The following is an 18789-nucleotide window of genomic DNA, read 5'->3' on the forward strand; positions in this document are numbered from 1 at the left end:
TCCCTCTGACTGGAACACTCTACATACATCCTTCCCACTCCCATCCCTTTTAGAAATTGGCTGAGATGTTACCTCCTAAAAGTCCTCTCCCCACCACTACACAGACATTACTTTCTAACCCAGCTTCTTGTTCATTTTCTTTATTAAACCTGACCCATATATATAATCACTATCCCTTGAAAAATAAATTAGTACAGAAATGAAAACAAACTCCACCATTCTACAGAGCTTTCAAATGCTCGAATATGTTTCTGAACACTTATAGGAGAAAGCAAAAAATCAAGAGGCATCTTTGGAGATCTCGTAAATAATAAAATACCTAAATGGTTGCCTACTGCCAAAACCCCAAGAATTCAGCCCACGTCTTCTCTTTTAAAAAGGCAGTGGCATTTTCATTTTTTCATCTGATTCCCACCAATCAGAGGCCAGGTACCCATGAACCTGGCTCGGCGTGGTCTTTTAATAATTAAATCAGGGCTGCCATTGACCTCAACTAACGCCAGAGGCTTCTGACTGCAGCCGAGCTCTGGTGGAGAGGCCGATGCCAGCCTGAGAGTGGGAAACGTGGGGCCAGGAGCCGGGGGCTTCCGCGCGGCGTGACGTGGCGTGGCGCTCTCGGGGCCATCACGCGATTTTCGCTCCCGCGGGCAGCGCCTCTCCGGCCACCCCCGAGGGGCCCCGAGGACGCACTCGGGCCCCAGCGCGACGGTTCAAACGGGCCAGTGTGCGCCCCCGGGGTCCCCCGGCCCCTGCAGGGCTACCTGGGCGCAGAGCCGCGGGGGGTCTCCGTTCCTAGACGTCCTCCTACCCCGGGCGGCCTGAGTCCTCGCCAGCATCCGCCCTCTCCCACTCCCATCCTTCCTGGGTCCGCCTCTCGGTTCCCGAGGGACAGTCCCGATCGCAAACCCACGTAGAGTAAGGAATGTGGAAGGGACAGGCGACAGAAGTGGCATACGTTCCTGCGTTATCCCTCCGTCTCGCCACACCTTGTGTCTCCATCTCTCCCCCCTTCCTTCCCTCCGTCTGTCATCTGTCATCCCCTGTCGCTCTAAGACCAGGATTCCAATTCGCCTAGGGAGGAATCTCACTAGGGGAATTTATCGCGACATCATAAATTAACGGGTTCATTTTGACCGAAAAAGCGAAGGACTTTTTTCCGGCAGAAAACAAGTCTCGTCTGGTCGGTAAGGACTAGCTTTAGCAATTATATAATGGGGGGTGGGGAGGACCTTTTGTATAAATTTAATGAGCTGATAGAAAGTTCTACGGTTTTGACAAAAAAGTCCACCTAAATATTCGGCTGTATGCCAGAAATTACTACACATGTTTAGATATCAACCAAAAATATACAAGGGATACACGGTGTTTTCAGAACCCTTTCAAGCGGTTCTTAAACAAAAAAGTCTAGTCCGATGCCCATTAGCCCCGCCCCCATCTCACCTCTTTACCCCCCCCCCCCCCCCACCGCGCCCAGCGGGTGGGCAGGAGGGGCCTGATTTGGGGACCAGGAAGGAGGAAGGAAGGGTGGGGGCGGGGGACGGGGAAAGTGACGGGAGCAGTGAGAGCCGGAAATGAGTGGCTAGCGAGGCACCCAGGAGCGCCCTGTCCGGCGGCGCTCTAGCCTGCGTGCGCTGTCTCTATGCTCCCCAGCGTCTAGTCTATTTATTGTCGCGGGGAAGCAGCGGCCGCCTCGCACCCGGAACAACAAAGCAAGGAAGAGGGAGTCTGAGCCTCGGGGGCTCCTAGCAACGGGCCGGGGCTGGAGTTCCATGGAGACTGGGGAGCGCGCCCGTCTCATCCTCATCCTTGTCCTCCAGCTTCTCCTTCGCATCCGACGCAACCGGCAGCAGCGCTGCCGCCGCGTCCTCAGCCACCGCTCCCTCTTCCCACGGTAACCCCCTAGGCGACCCTGGGCGCGGGGAGCGCGGGCGGCTGAGCGGCCTGAGCACCGGGTGCGGGGTGTCTGGGCGCGGGGTGGGCATGTGCGGAGCCCGGGCCAGACTTGGGGTGGGATATGTGGGGGCGGGCGACTGGAGGGCAGCCGCTGAGGTGGGGGAAACGGGTCCGGTGGCCGAGGGAGGGCTCAGTTCTGAAGAGGACTGGGCGATATTTGGGGATCTCGTTAGGAATAACGGGTTGGGGGTGGGGCGTCCGTACCTGGGAGCGTTATCGAGCCTGGTGTAGGATAAGAAAAGAAGAGTTATCTTTCGTTTAAGCCACCACTGGGAAAAACAGGGAAAAGAGATTCCTCATCTGTCTCGGAGCCATCACTCAGGGGAAGAGGGACCGTGCAAAGATGCTAGGGGTCCGTTGCTTCTCAGAAAACTTACAGCGGCCTCTCTAATAGCTCCCAAAAAGCGGCTTCATCGGTTTCTGGTTCTGGCAATGCCGGCAGACTCGCTTTATTTTATTATTATTTTTGATCAAAATTAGGATTGATGGAGAAGGATCTAGAAATGAAGAAGAGAAAATGAATTGTGGGTAGGGCTAAGCAGGGATGAGAGTCGGGATAAGTGATAAAAATAGCCAATAAAAGCCCTAAAAGTAAATCTAATAGGGCATGAGGGCTTAAAAAGAAAATCTCTTCTGCCGAGATGTGCATCTGCAGGCTCTGTCAATGTGCTCATTGCAATAAGACTCAAACTGCAGTCAGTCCACATCTGTGAGCTCTCTGACTGCATCTGTCACCTGCAGTTCCAAAGCGACACTGGCAGTAAGTGCATAAGCTTCTGTGTTTAGGGTTTAGAACAGTGCCTTAAAACTGTGACTCAAGGGAGCAGGTTTGCGTGTGTTTGTGTGTAAGCAATGTGGGTTCTCTGGGACAATATAAAAAGAGACATATAAGAAGGTTCAGCCATCGTGGCATAATTTCGCAGTCTCTTTGAGAAAATGGCAGTTCCTTCCTATTGAGAAGTGACTGTTAGCACTATCTGGTTGAAAGGATTATTCACAGTTTGGTATGCCCAGGGAAATATCAGTTTATGTTACCTCTTTAGTCTTACATCACAAGCTGCTTAATGGTTTTATACGTTACAAAATCATTTTAGGTGAGTAAATGAGGTTTTCCTGTAGCACAATGGAAAGGCCACATATACATACAAAGTTCTTTATGTAAAGTTAAAGATTAAAGATGAAAATAAAATTGATAAATCATAGGAGCAATTAGGTCAACCACAGCCTTTGTTCCCCACCGCTTTTGTTAAACCTGACTTCTCCTAAGCAAAACGGTGTCATCCTTTCCTCAGCCTCCTCTTTACATACCCTCTGCCCTCAAAATCAGTATCAGAAACTGTAGTGACCTACTGCTATGTACCCTTGATTGGGTTGGCTTATTCCTGAATGAGGGCTAGCCAGAATATAGCTTTAACTCAGGTATTTTCATCTTAAGCGTTTAATATGGAATTGAGGTCCAGTGTCTGTTAAAGGAATTTCATGTGCAAAGAAGTGGACAGGATGGAAAGTGTGAACATTGGGAAACTTAAGTTGCATTTTAAGACACTAAGAAGAAAAAGATAGATTAATGCATCAAAGACTGTTGCTTAATCTTTGTAGCAGTTCTGTGAAGGATATACTGGGATAGCCATACTTGAGGCTGTGGATGTTGAGTCCTGGGATTATCTTTGTGCATATGAGACTTGACGAAGTGTCCCTCAACCTCAGGGCTGCCATCAGACTCACTTGACCTAGACCTGCTTTGCCGTTGTCTGTCTCTTCATTGTTTGAGTGAGGGTCAAGCCCCAGCTTCCACCTTTATTAACAATCCAGTGTCTGCTTTCCCTGCTCTCCTCCGCCCCAATACTCCTAACTTTGGTGGTGGTTTAGTTACTGTCTTTTCTTAATCATGTCCCAATCAAAAATGATTTTTTATGCTGTATCATTTCTGTTTCTTACAGCATTTTCAACATGCGTCCTTCACCTGCATATGCATTTCATTAATGTGATTTTATCTGTTGCATTTTCCTTCTGTACCCCTCCTCTTTATTTGGAAAATTGGAGTGGTCACGTTAGATGTTCTGTATTCATTCTGAGTAACTGTTGGTTGTGAATACAACAGGTTAAGAGCCTGTGCTGAAACTCAAGAGCTTATATTAAAATAAGGTATATTAAAATTTTTGAACTTAGCAGAATGAAAGACGTTAGAAGTCCAAATGGTAATACTGTAATTGTAGACGGTCACTTTTTTAAAAAGTATTGTAGAGCCTGTTCTGTGTTTTAAATTGAACCTTAGATTTTCATGATTCTTATTCTAAAAAAATTATTCTTAAAATCAGTCTTGATTGAAATTGTATTCTGCCAAATTTGAGGGAACTACTTATAGTAATTTCCCCAAGTTATTCTTAACATAGAAAATTGTCACATCAACATTTGTGTAGATGAACACATATAGAATGCAGAATTTGCTATGAAGTAGAACAAATACTTATGAAATGTATAGCTGAATGTTTTTGGAGAGAGTTATTTCTTCTCATGGATATGGCACACTATTTAAAAATCAGAAAATATTGTATAATCTAGTTGAGTGAACATGAGGACTGTTTTTAGATGGAGACCAGTAATAACCTAGGTGATTGATTTCCTTCTGTTTCATCATGGACCATGTGATGAAATTATTGTTATAAAACACAAACGTTGCAGTTGATTTTTAGAAGAATTTATAGTAGAGTGTTTCCACATTGTCTCTGAGTTAAAATCTCTGGTGTTTTCAAATTTTAGCTGTATTGTGACATTCGAACTAATAAAGATACCCTGAAACTTACATCCATTTTGTTGCACCTTCTGTATGCCTGGTGCCGTGTCAGGTGTACAAAGCTGGATGAAAGAGGTATTTCCCTTCAGGTGCTTTTTGTGCACTTGTAGGTAGCAGAGAAATGACATATGTGTGTAACAAAACATGACAGACACAAATATGAATTTTAAATTCTTCATTACATACTGCCTGGTCCTGTCGCTATTGGTGAATGGACTTCATCATGCCTGCTAAACTAGAAGTTTCTTGAGGATCAGGAATATGAGTTGCCATCATATTGTATGTCCCTGCCCTGTGTGTGTATTTTGAAGATTACGTTGTTAATAGAAGGAGATACGTGTTTGTTTATTTCACTTTAAGAGGTTAGCTAGTGGATGAAGGAAACCTTTTTGAAATCTGATTCTTGATGCCTAAAATTTCAACTTTGTATTCTGGCTGTGGGCATGCAAATTACAAGCAGTGACACTTTCTCAAGCATGATTAGAGCTTCTAACCAATTCAAACAATAAAGATAATGGTGGACTACCTTCACTTGAGTAGACACGATATTTGCTCTTGTCACATGACTACCACTTTGGGAAATTTCAAAAGGATGAGAGACTGTATACATATCTGAGGTTTTTCCAGGCTACGTAGACAAATTTGATTTTTGTATTATTAACCAGTCAGTCTTTTCTTTAGAAGACAGATGGAGTTTGTGTATTTGTATAGTTGTGAAAAAGCAAGATTCCAGAAGTATGTCTTTAGTGGAAAGGAATCAGGTCACGTCAGAAATTCTACTCATCTGTGACTAAAGGGTGATAAAGTTGAGAATTTGGTTTAAATGGCTGGTTTTGTGGTTTGAAGCATGCTGCTATGGATCCCATTAAATGTTAAAAAAAAAAAAAAAAAAACTCAATAGGGTGGTTTCTGGGGCAGTAGAGATGTGCCTTTATGTGGGAGTCAATAATGAAACTGTTTAAAATTTCACCAAAAAGTACAGCACAGAAGTTTGGCTGTTGGTTACTTTCACCATCCATTAATAAAAAATACTGAAAGCCAGATGGTGTGTTAAGGACAGAGTTTTCTTAGGACATATGTGGATGATTTCAGCATTGAATTGTGCTTAGCACAAGATAGACATCTGTGTGTAGACATTGGCCCATGATATGTTTTTGTTTTTTAACTCACTAGGTGAGAACTTAAGTCTTACTTAAAAGCAGTAAAAAAATTTGTTTTCATTAATAAAATGGTTCCAAAGAATCAGGTGTTAACGTTCCTGCTCCTGATAAATTACAAGTATTTTCACTGTGAGACAGAAGAGTTTTGATCAGAATCAGTTACGTTTTCTTGAGATTGGGGTTGGTACAACACTTAAATAAGAGTACGGACTCTGGATGCAGGCAGCCTGTGTTCAGCATCATGGCTGTGCTTTTAATTAATGGCATGGCCTTAAATATTAAATAGCTTTCTCACTGCCCTGAGCCCCAGTTTCCTCATCTGTACTAGGGAGTTAATACTACTACTACCTTACAGGGTTGCTGTGAGAATTAAGCATAAAGCACTTAGAACTTTAGTTAAAAGCTTTAAAAAGTATTAGCAGGTGCTAGTAGCAGTGGCACTGGATATTATATTAAAGGTGAACTGTTGGACCACTTGGATGCTTTGTTTCTTTGATTGGGAGGCGTTCTACTAGAGCACTGAAATCTTTCTTTCTTTCTTTCTGATCACTGACTGTTGGACTCGTCTCTGCTGTTAGGCTTTAGGAGGGGGAAGTAGTTTTTTTAAGTTTTGAATTGTCACACAGGCATCTGGTTATCACTGATGGCAGATGGACTAAGTAAAGAGAGACATCTCTGTTTCTTGGAAAAGGAAGGCCAACAAAGCCTGGGCTGGCACCGTGTTGCAGCTATTGAAATACTATTTCCCTGTGGACTTGACTTGTTTAGCTGTATGATACTTCTGAATAAAAGGAATATACCCCAATGGTTTCATTTAATAGAATTAGGCTTTCATTAGAAGGCACTGTTTTTTACTTGTATAACCTTAGTTGATGGTAAACTTGAAGCTTGTTAGTATCAGTGTAAAGCCATGTATTGTGAGCTTTCTGTGCCACTATAAATGTTCTAATAGTAGCTTTTTTTGTAATTTTAGAAGTAGCTAAAATTGCTGCTCTGCCCCAGTAATTCAAGTGGCTCAAGAATGACTTCGTAGGATAGCAAAATTATTTGTTTATGGTAAAGCTAAAAACAAATACTGAAGCTACCTAATCAGGAAAATAATATGATAATTATAGTTTTGTTTAGGCTGCTGCTGAAATAGTTTAACTTTAAAAAGTTAAGTCCAAATGTTTTAGTTTAGTTGTGTGGACATTGGAAACTGCTGACTAAAAATAAATGTTTCTGCCTAAACAAAGTGAATTACAGACTGTTCTTTCCTATTCTGGCTAATATCCAGGTCTTGGTTTTTAGTTGAAATCCATTTTTATAAAATATATACTATAGAGGTTTATATAAAATATATTATTAAAAGCATATTTTGCTTTAAATTTACAGGGTAAAGTGTTATGATTCCTTCTTCCATGTTGTGCTGATTTTGTTTATTTGTTTCAGCTGGTTTTTATAAGCTTCCACACACTAAGGAGGTTGGCAAATATGCTTGTATTTAGAGGTGTGACTTTTGTTTTCCTGTTTAAGAGAGGAAATGATCATGACTGTTGCACCAAATAGATAGAGATATATATTTCCTTTAGTTTTAGATACCCTAAGGACTGTGCTGGGAAATTTTTTTTTTTGTTTGAGACAGAGTCTCACTCTGTCACCCAGACTGGAGTGCAATGGTGGCATCTCAGCTTGTTGCAACTTCGGCTTCCCAGGTTCAAGTGATTCTTGTGCCTCAGACACCCAAGTAGCTGGGATTACAGGCATGCGCCACTACGCCTCGCTAATTTCTATATTTTTAGTAGAGGCAGGGTTTCCCCATGTTGGCCAGGCTAGCCTCGAACTTCTGGCCTCAAGTGATCTGCCTGTCTCAGCCTCCCGGAGTGCTGGAATTATGGGCAATGGGCACGAGCCACCATGCCTGGCCTGTGTTAGGAAATTTTTAGGAAAACAGGTTGCCACGGTATCAGTACTATAGTCCACAATAAAACTTGCCTGTTTTGAGACAAAGTTCTAACACATTGTTAATGTTTCTCTAGTGTTCTTTCTTTCTTGCTTTCTTTTTGTTTTGTTTTGGAGATGGAGTCTCACTCTGTCGCCCAGGCTGGAGTGCAGTGGCGCAATCTCGGCTCACTGCAACCTCCATCTTCCGGGTTCAAGCAATTCTCCTGCCTCAGCCTCCCGAGTAACTGGGATTACAGGCACCCACCACCATACCTGGCCATTTTTTTGTATTTTTAGTAGAGATAGGATTTTACCACATTGACCAGGCTGGTCTTGAACTTCTGACCTCAGGTGGCCCCTCTGCCTCAGCCTCCCAAAGTGTTGGAATTACAGGCGTGAGCCACTGCACCTGGCCACCTAGTGTTCTTTCTATCACACTCTTTTTCAGGGACAGATGTTGCTGTCTTTCAGATATGAACATAATAAAGTCAATGTGTAACCCAAAAGTGCAAATATGAAGATGGAGATTTGATTATGACTGTGGACAACATTTATAGGGCCTGTTACGGTTTGAAACTCAGTTAATGAACTTGAAGCTTTTGTGGAACAAGAACCACCCCATTCTTTTTAATTTGTCAGATACTTCTGGTGAGCCGCAAGTGTTTTTCCTCTCACCTACTTATGGCTGCAGTGTGTTCCTTGGGCATTTCCAGTGACTTGTGTGCATGTACAACCTAGGAAAGTTGTAATGAGCATACCTTAATTGCTTGTGGGTTGACCACATTCCAGGATCTTTGCTCGTTACAGATTAGGGTGGTTGCAGGGATCACAGACAACCATATTGAAGGCACAATGACTAATTCATTAGACCTTCCTCAACAGAAATTGGTATGCTAATCTTAAAGGTACTCTGTTCTTTACTCTTCTTTTGTAGGGAGGTGGCTGGGGGAGGCCCTCAGTAAGGGATGCTGAGTGGCTCAACAGATTAAAAAGCTATATTGCTAATGGAAACTGTAGGTCTCAGTATAGCAGAGAAAGCCTTTGGCTGACCAGCCTTTTTTTTTTTTTTTTTTTTTTTTAAAGAAATTCAACCCTACTCCTTGGCTGTGGCCAGTAATCTTGAAACTTCCACTTCAGTGTGCAGCACAAAACAACTTGGATAATTATTTAATTTGTCTGCACATTTAGAATGCGTGCCTCTTGATTTACTCTTTCTAGGCTTTTGGTTTTGGCCTATTAAAATTAGAAGAGTTTCAGATGCCTGAAACCATATTCTGAATTTGTTTGTCTTGGTTATATATTTTTGCTGTCTCTTTGGGTATAGAGGAAAAATGGCTTTATCATCACACCCTGTTTAACTTTAACTGAATGGTTGATATCTTGGAAGTGACTGACAGGGTGGCCATTCTCTGATGACCAGCTATAGTGGAAATAGCTGTAGGCTATAGAACATGGGTGAGTTAGAACCCTTGGGGATGAAGTAAAGGAGATAGTAACTTTCAGAGGATGAGAAAAGGGAATATAAAAAATGCTGAAGGTCAGTAGGTGTGTTTTAATTAAAATAATTCTTTTCTTACATCAGAAATATATTTTTGTATTTGTAAAAGCTCCTGGAACACAATTGCTCTTCAGGATTTGGGGGTCTGACCTAAAACCGTTAGTAACTTGTTAGGTGTAGGAGCACTAAGTATAATATACCAGAAAGTGAAATAAGGGAAGAGTTGGATACTGTTGGAGAACTTGAGTTGGTTGAGGCTACTCAGATTCTTGTTGCTATCGTGAAAGATATCTACTCTTTACACTTAACCTGCCCCCAACCCCACAAACCATTTTCTCAGTTGTTCTTAAGGTATTCATTTAATTCATCAACTTTTTATTGAGTTTAGGACCAAATGCCAGCAATTCAGCCAAGTTCTAAAGACACACATTTAAATTAAACTGGTGTCTTCAAGGAGCTTGGTGTCTGCAGTTCAGCACTTACAACACCAGCAGTACCATTCATTTGCTGTGCCCTCTGCCAGGTTGCTCTTCTCCCAGTGTTTCATATGGCTGGCTACTTCTTATCCTTTAAGATCTCTTTTTAAGATCCTTTCTTTCTTTCTTTCTTTCTTTCTTTCTTTCTTTCTTTCTTTCTTTCTTTCTTTTTTCTTTTTTTGAGACGGAGTCGTGCTCTGTCACCCATGCTAGAGTGCAGTGCTGCAATCCCGGCTCACTGCAACCTCCGCCTCCCAAGTTCAAGCATTCTCCTGCCTCAGCCTCCTGGGTAGCTGGGATTACAGGTGCACACCACCATGCCCGACTAGTTTTTGTGTTTAGTAAAGATGGGGTTTCACCATGTTGGTCGGGCTTGTCTTGAATTCCTGACCTCATGATCTGCGCGCCTTGGCCTCCCAAAGTGCTGGGATTACAGGTGTGACCCACCGCACTTGGCCAAGAATTATTTCTTACCTCTTAAGAAAGTTGAAAGACCTTCCCTGGATCATTCCTCCTGAAGTTTCTCTTTCGTTATCTCGTTTCCTTTATAACATAGATCACATTCTCTTGATTATTTTGTCAGCCTATTGTCTTTTTCTTCCACTGAAATATAACTGCCATGAGAGTTCCTTGCCTCACCATTTTGTTCTGAGCTGTATTCCCAGTGTCTACCCGCAGAGCTTGGTTCACATGAGTTGCATACTAAATGTGCAATTATGCGTAAAAGTTTCCCAGTTGAAGGAGTGGGGAAAGGACAACTTAGGCAGCTATAAAACGGGGAAACAGTCTGTTATTAGAAGAGGAATGGTGTAAAGCTGAGAATGTTAAGGTGTGTTGGAAATGGAGGGTTAGGTTATATAAGGAAGATCGGGGGTGGAAAGTCCACTGCATTCCAAGGCAAGCAGATGAGATTCTGTTTTTCATTCTAAGAGAGCCAAGAGATGCTTCTTCAGATAGGGAGACAATTAGGAAGATAATCCTGGTAGCTATTTGGTAGATGGATTAGAGCATGGAGAATGCAAGCAGAGAGTTCCATTAGAAGCCTGTAGCCATAATGACATGTGAGCTGGCCTAAAATAAAACGTTGTTGCTTTGGATGCAGAAAAGAAGCTAGATTAAAAGTTAACTAAGCAGAGGAGAAGAATGAGAGATGAAGGATGATTCTGAAATTTCTGGTTCAAGTGAGCGAGTATTAATTGTGACTCACTCCATTCACAAAATTACAAGGAGATAGAGCAAGATTTCTTGAGGTGCTTAATGAGTTTTGTTTGGATGTGTTGATTTTAATAGATATGCCTAATAGATGATTGGGAATATGGATTCAGATATCTGATAGGTCAGGATTGATGTAGGAGCCAGCCATAAGCTCATAGATAGCAACTGAGGCCTGGAAAGTTTAAAGAGGAAAAGGATTTCAGGCAGTGGTTTATAACCTTTAGGGATCTTAAACCTATTGGTAATATGAGAAAAACAATGGCCTTCTCAGGTACAGATCAGTGTGTTTACAATTTCAGGGGGTTCCTAACCTCTGGACCCTATTGCTGAGTTTTTCAGGGTCTGGCATGGATTTCAGTTAAGAACTTCTGATTTAAGGAACAGACAGAGAAGTATTTGAGATGGGGAGAGAGTTCAAGAAAGCTTCTTCAGAATCCAGGGATAGGACATGGCAAGGGAGCAGTTGGAGAATCAAAAGATCCCAGTGCATAAAGCTCTAGAGTAGGAGGGAGTTTCAAGTGTGCCACTGAATTCAGCAATGAGCCATTCATTTGTAACATTTTGTACTGTGTAGAGGCAGAAGACAGATTATGCCGGTTTAAAAGCATGAAATGGAGTTTGGGAAACAAGGGATGGTAAACAGAGTGTAGAAGTCTTAATGTTCTCTGATAAACAGTACCTATAGAAGAATAGAGCCCTTTTTAAGGATTTATGGAGAGGGAAATTCCATTATTTTAATTACCCTGTGATGGTGTTTCAACCCAGTGGTTCTCAACGAACTACCCATTAGAAACATCTTGGAAATATTTTCAAAATTAGGGCCCTATCAAGGTCAATTAAATCTGTATCTGTGGGGTTTGAGCATCTTCATAGTTACTATCTTGTTTCTGTTGTTTTGTCTTTTTGTCTTTTTATTTGTTTAAGACATAGTCTCACTCTATAGCCCAGACTGGAGTGCAGTGGTGTGATCATAACTCACTGCAGCCTTGACCTCCCAGGCTCAATCCTCTTGCCTCAGCCTCCTGAGTAGCTGGGCCTATAGGCACACACCACCACATCTGGCTAATTTTTGTATTTTTTTTTGTCAAGACAGAGTCTTGCCATGTTGCTCAGTCTGGTCTCTAACTCCTGGGCTCAAGCAGCCTGCCCACCTTGGCCTCCCAAAGTGCTGGGATTACAGGCATGAGTCCACCAGGCCTGTCCTTGTCTTTTTCTTAATAGTTAAGAACTGGCTGGGTGCAGTGGCTCACGCCTGTAATCCCAGCACTTTGGGAGGCTGAGGTGGGCGGATCACAAGGTCAGGAGATCGAGACCATCCTGGCTAACATGGTGAAACGCCGTCTCTACTAAAAATACAAAAAAAAAAAAAAAAAAAAATTAGCCAGGCGTGGTGGCGGGCGCCTGTGGTCACAGCTACTCGGGAGGCTGAGGCGGGAGAATGATGTGAACTCGGGAAGCGGAGGTTGCAATGAGCCGAGATTGCGCCACTGCACTCCAGCCTGGGCGACAGAGCAAGACTCCGTCTCAAAAAAAAAAAAAAAATAAAGAACCAATGTTCCAATCAGAAAACTTCCTTATCACTCTTGTGTGTTCTGTGTAAGAACCCATTCTATTACTTGTATATTATCATTAAGTTACTCACCCTACTGTTGTGGTAGTGTTCTTGACTTTCTCACAGACTGTAATTTCAGGTTTTAAAAATGTATAGCTTTCTTCTGATCTCTAGCCAAGTTCTCTGTGTTTATCTTTTTTGAGTGATGCACCCTTCAACTAGTTACTCAGATCTGACAAGCTCTGAGTAAAATAAGAAATTCCTAATGGTGCTTACATGTGGAAAGAGTGTTCATTATCTAATCATGTTTGTTTTAAGTATATTTTTTAAACCAGAAATGTTTGAACTCTGTTTTTTTTTTTTTTTGCTTTTTTTGTTTTTTTTTGTTTTTTTGACAGAGTCTCACTCTGTCTCCCAGGTTGGAGTGCAGTGACACCATCTTGGCTCACTGCAAGCTCCGTCTCCCGGGTTCACGCCATTCTCCTGCCTCAGCCTCCAAGTAGCGGGGACTACAGGCGCCCGCCACCACTCCTGGCTAATTTTTTGTATTTTTAGTAGAGACGGGGTTTTACCGTGTTTGCCAGGATGGTCTCGATCTCCTGACCTCGTGATCCGCCCGCCTCAGCCTCCCAAAGTTCTGGGATTACAGGCATGAGCCACCACGCCTGGCTGAACTCTGTTTTATTTTCCCAAGTAGCTAATTTCATAATCTGACCTTCCTTTTCTTAAAATGGCATTTGTGCATGACATAGACCTTAAACAGGTTGTCTGTGCTAGAGCATTTTATATGAGGGGTAACTCTATAAAAACAGTTGAAACTATGAAAATAGGAAGTTTCACCCGTTGTATTTTCCCCATGCAGTACTTTCTGTTGATTAAATTCTTGATGAGTTATCAGTGCTTCAAGTTTGAGCCCTGCATTCACACCCTTGAAATAAATCAGAATATAGAGGCTTGATCTTGATGCATGCCAATTCTGACACCAACTTGTGAGAAGATTTATTCAGTCTTTTAGCTACCCTAGTGAATTAACATTTACACTTGCAAATGAAAATAATAATCTTTTAAAAATTATGCTGTTTTGTTAGCATTAATTTAATGGCTAAATTAGTCTTACAAATTATAGTCACTTACAGGTAGCTTAGGACAGATATCAAACTTCTCAGTAAAGAGATGAAACTTTTTAGCTTTTAAAATTATAGTCCGTAATATGGGAAGTAGGGACACATATAAGACCTGCTCAAGAAAACAAATACCTTACAATTTAAATTAAATGAACATCATAAACTTGTATCACAATTTAATATCCAAACCCATTATGCTTCTAATTTTCCTGCTTTTTTGCAGGTACCTAATGAAGTAAAATTTAGCATAATATCTATTTCGTAACATGTAGTAGATTTGGTCAGTCTTTGCCTGTTTCGTTTGCCACCTTCCCTGTCCCCACTCCCCTCAGCACCCACCAAAAAAGAACCCCATGATCAACAACTATTTGCTTTGATTTGATGGTTTTGTTATTGTTGGAGTTTTGTGGGGTTTTTTTTTAAATTCACTGTTAAATTTAGTGCTTTTTTCAGTACTTATTTCACTTAACAGATACATCAAAGTTGTATTCTTTATTTTTACCACTTGCTTTTAAACTTGAAGGAATATGATTTGTTTTTGTGTTCCAAAGCTTGAGGACTGCAGTAACTAGAAATCCTTTCCATTTTTGAACATTTCTCCATCCATAGAAGATGAAGAAAGGAGATATAATAATAGTAACAATAAGAACAGCTACATTTGAATGCTTATCATGTGCAAGTACTGTGCCAAGAGCTTTATATGAAATTTAATTTTCACAACACTATGATGGGTTCTGTTTATCTGCCTTATTTTACAGAGGAGGGTATTGAGGCACAAAGGTGTTAACTTACCCACAGTCATATGGCTAATAAGTGGTAGAGTCTAGATTTAACCCAAGCATTCTGCTGAGCTCTTCAACTTGAGAGAGAGAGACAGAGAAACAGAGAGAGAGTGTGTGTGCCTGTGTGCGTGTGTGTGTGTGTCGTGTGGGTGTGTAAGTAAACATTGCTTTTTAATAACCTCAAGCTTACAGTTAAACTCCGCAGACATTTTATTGAATGTGTATGGCGCATTGGGAACTATGCCAAGGCTGGGGTACAGAAATAAAGAAGATTTGATCATGCTTCTGAGGAGCTTATTGTCTACCAAGGAGACTATAAATAGGAAAGATTTTACCATAGTTTGTAGTGTGGAAAACTGCTGTGATAGAAGTATGTATAGTAACATTACCATTGACCAAATGGGACTCAGAATAGGGACACTCTGGCTTAGTATTGAAGATCAGATTTCTGAGTTCCTTTGATTTTTAAATTTCACCCATGATGGTTTTAATTACCTTCTGTACTAGGATTTCCAAATTTTCATTTCCAGTCTTAACCTAGACCTGTCCTGAGCAATGGACTTTTAGCTGATTAACTGCTCCGTATCTCCTCTTGGATGTCTCACAAGTTCCTTCAGTTCAAAATGTCCAAAACCGAATTGTTAACCCCTCCTACTTTTCTCATCTGCCCTGCAAACCTGCCCTTTCTCCTGTGTTTCCTATCTTAGTAAATAGTATCTTAGGCCACAAACCTGCAGTCATTCTCCATCTCCCTTTTTTCCATCCCCATATCAATCAGAAAATTGTGTTCACTCTATCTCCTAAAACTGCCTCTCTTGTGTCTACTACTTTGCATTTTCAAACAGTACTACCACTGTGGTCTGTCCTGTCATCTTGCCTGGACTGCTGTGCTACCCATTCTCTTTCAGTCCATCCTCCCATTGCAGAGTGGTGGTGATACATTTTTGTAATGCAAATACGTGATGTCAGTTCTCGTTTCTCTTTTAGCTAACCACTACTTTTGAGATAAACATGAAAATTCTGAACATGGCGTAGAAGGCGTGATTTGACCCCTCCCTGCATCTCTAGCCTAGTCTTATGCCACTTTCCTTTTCACTTTTCTCACCGTAGCCATGCTGATTCTTTCTTCAGGCCTGAGCAGTTCCTACTCTTAACTCAGCTGTGAACATCTGCTGTTTCCTGAACCAAGTCTGTTCACTACCAGGTCCCTATCCCCTAGTATGGGTCTTAATGCTTAGATTTCCAGTTCATTGTTATAGAATTGATTGAATGAAGGTGATGCTGAGCTGTAGAACAAGTGGGAGTGGATCACATGTAGAAGTGGGCATAAATCATTTTCAGCAGAATGAATTAGAATAAGCAGGCAAAAGGTTAATATTCTTTATATATTAGAGCTTCCATAAATCAATAAGAAATCTTAGAAGGAAAATGAACAGAAGATAGGAGGCAGCTAACTTTAAAGAAATACAAATGGTTAGTAATATAATCATGCATCGCTTAATGACAAGGATGTGTTCTGAGAAGTGAGTTTGTCATCACGTGAACATCATAGAGTATGCTTATATAAACCCAGATGGTAGAATCTACTACACACCTAGGCTATGTACTATAGCCCATTGCTTGTAGGCAGTGAACCTATACAGCATGTTTCTTTACTGTGTACTGTAGGCAGTTGTAACATAATCGTAAGTATTTGGGTATGTAAACATAGGAAAGGTGTAGTAGAAGTACAGTATTATAATATTATGTACCTCTGGACCAAAACATTGTTAGGCAGCACATGACTGTGTTTGAAAAGTTCACCCTCATTAATATTCAAGGAAAATCAATTCAGTATTGCCGCTTTTCACATCTCAGGTTGTCCAAGATTTTTATAAAATCCTTTGGTGACTAGGTAAGACAGCGTGTGTTATCCCAATCTTGTTTCATATGCACAGACAAATACATGGATTTAGAGCCTAGAATCATGTGCTTATATGAGCATGGGAAAAAAGCAGTTATCACTGTTAGGATATGGGTGACTATTTTCTTTTTGTTTTTTTGTTTTTTTTTTTGAGACAGAGTCTCGCTCTGTCACCAGGCTGGAATGCAGTGACACAATCTCAGCTCACTGCAGCCTGCATCTCCTGGGTTCAAGTGATTCTCCTGCCTCAGCCTCCCCCGAGTAGCTGGGACTACAGGCGCGTGCCACCACACTCAGCTAATTTTTGTATTTTTAGTAGAGACGGGGTTTCACCATGTTAGCCAGGATGATCTCGATCTCTTGACCTTGTGATCCGCCTGGCCAGGTGACTATTTGAGTATTTCTTATATAGTCAGAAAATGACATGCTGTCTTCCTTAAATCTTGTATACTTAGACAGTTTATCTGGAATATTAAGAAATCTATCCAAAATAAAACTTGCTTTTATATAATAAGGAATCATATGCCAAATTTCTCATCTTTGCGTTTGAATTTCCAAATGTAAGGTTGTAGTCAGTAAAATACACTTTTTTCCTTTATCCACAATAGTATATTAGTTAATATTATTGTTAGCATCGACTAATACATTGCTTTAATAGAGGATATCAAAATGTGTGAGTTTTTTATTCAAAACAATCATGAGAGGTAAATGGTATTGTGTTTTACAAATGAGAACAGGAGCAGTTCAGAACTAGTCCACTGTCGTGTAGCTTCCATTACAATTCATGTCTACTGTCTTAGCATCCAAGTTTTTTGTTTTGTTTTGTTTTGTTTCTTTTGAGACGGAGACCGCTCTGTCGCCCAGGCTGGAGTGCAGTGGCACAATCTCTGCTCACTGCAACCTCTGCCTCTTGGGTTCAAGCAATTCTCTTGCCTCAGCCTCCGCAGTAGCTGGGACTACAGGCGCCCACCGCCATGCCTGGCTAATTTTTGTATTTTTGGTAGGGGTGAGGTTTCACCAGGCTGGTCTCCAACTCTTGACCTCAAATGATCCACCCATCTTGGCCTCCCAGAGTGCTGAGATTACAGTTGTGAGCCACCGCTCCCGGCCAGCATCCAAGTTTTCTTACTTTATAGATATATTTTAGTATTCTTCGAAACAGTGAAAATCTTAACTAGGTTACTGTTGAAACATTATTAAGATGAGACAGGTTTTCAATTATATCTTCTTATATTACAAAATATTTCATTTTTTCAACCAGAATTTTTGCATGAGAATGTAAACCATTGAACTTTTCTTAAGCAGTCATTCAGAAAATCAGTATCATTTAAATCTTTCCCCATCACCTTTTAGACACCATTACAAATAATGTCATTGACTGAAGCATAAAATACACTCCTTTCTTTTTTTTTTAGTAAATAGATGCTGGCAACCTCAGAGTTGTTGACTAATTTCCATTAAAAAATAGTACCTTGTAGCTTTCTTAATATAGATTTTTTTAACCATAATTCACTTTGATACAAAATTATTCAAATGAATGCTACCTGCTTAACAGTCTTCAGACTGAATATCTAGATTGAGTCTCATAGATAGTAGGTAGACATATGTAATGAAGATAGTTTAACTTTCTGTTTAACTGAATGTAATGATGGTTTTTGTACATCAAATACCTTTGCTTTCATTTAAGCATTTGTTAAATGTTTTACGGGTGGTAAAATATACAGTCCTTTCCTTTGGAAGATACAAGGCTTTTTATGGCCAGGCAAACTGTTGGTAAAATTTTCTTCACGTGGCTAGACTATAAAAATGCCAACCCTGTGGACTGACTCCTAAATGTCCTCATGATAGAATGTCACCCTGCAAAACAAGTTCAAGGTTTTCAACTGTTAGACCTTAGTGCATCTAACTGTCTCCCATTACTGCCCCTTTGAACACAAATGCATGCTGAAGGGAAAGTGGGGAGTTCAGAATTGATGATAATTTATCTAAACTAACAGAATAATTCTAGAATTAAAATGGAAATTTACTGTATAATTCCTACATTTGTCTAGAATGTATCTTCATCTATGTTAGACTCCTGGGATTTTAGAATTAGATGGGAATCTTAAAAACCATCAGTCTAGTCTCATCTTTCACCTAATAGAAGACTTGTTTTGTGCCACTCCTAACTGTTGGTTAATTATCTAGCCCTACCTTCCCTTTTTGGACACGTATCTTCTGGGGAGCCCACCACTTTGCAGTGTTAAGTATGTGGTTTTTTGTGTGGCTTCATGAAATCTTTCATGTGACCTCAATTGACTCTGTCAATTTTCTTTTTTATTCAGTTATTTGAGAACAACCACTCTTTTTCCATTCTTATGCTAAATGTCCTAAGATTTTCTTCACACAGCTCACTGTTTTTATATCTCA

The 18789-nt window shown here is 40.9% G+C and overlaps 1 protein-coding gene across 2 annotated transcripts in view; it reads left to right on the forward strand.

Moving 5' to 3' along the window:
• The first annotated feature begins 427 nt into the window (after window positions 1-427).
• TBPL1 (TATA-box binding protein like 1) overlaps window positions 428-18789 on the forward strand; it is a 35673-nt gene continuing 17311 nt past the window's right edge. The window contains exons 1-2 of one of the 2 annotated variants that reach the window (XM_055264569.2): window positions 696-1184; window positions 1651-1891. The gene's annotated coding sequence lies outside the window, so the exon portion shown is untranslated. Of the gene's footprint in view, window positions 1185-1650; window positions 1892-18789 lie in introns of both variants that reach the window. The other variant, XM_055264578.2, reaches the window with a different exon arrangement.

This window comes from Symphalangus syndactylus, chromosome 2 (genome assembly GCF_028878055.3).
Source record: "Symphalangus syndactylus isolate Jambi chromosome 2, NHGRI_mSymSyn1-v2.1_pri, whole genome shotgun sequence".
NCBI lineage: Eukaryota > Metazoa > Chordata > Mammalia > Primates > Hylobatidae > Symphalangus > Symphalangus syndactylus.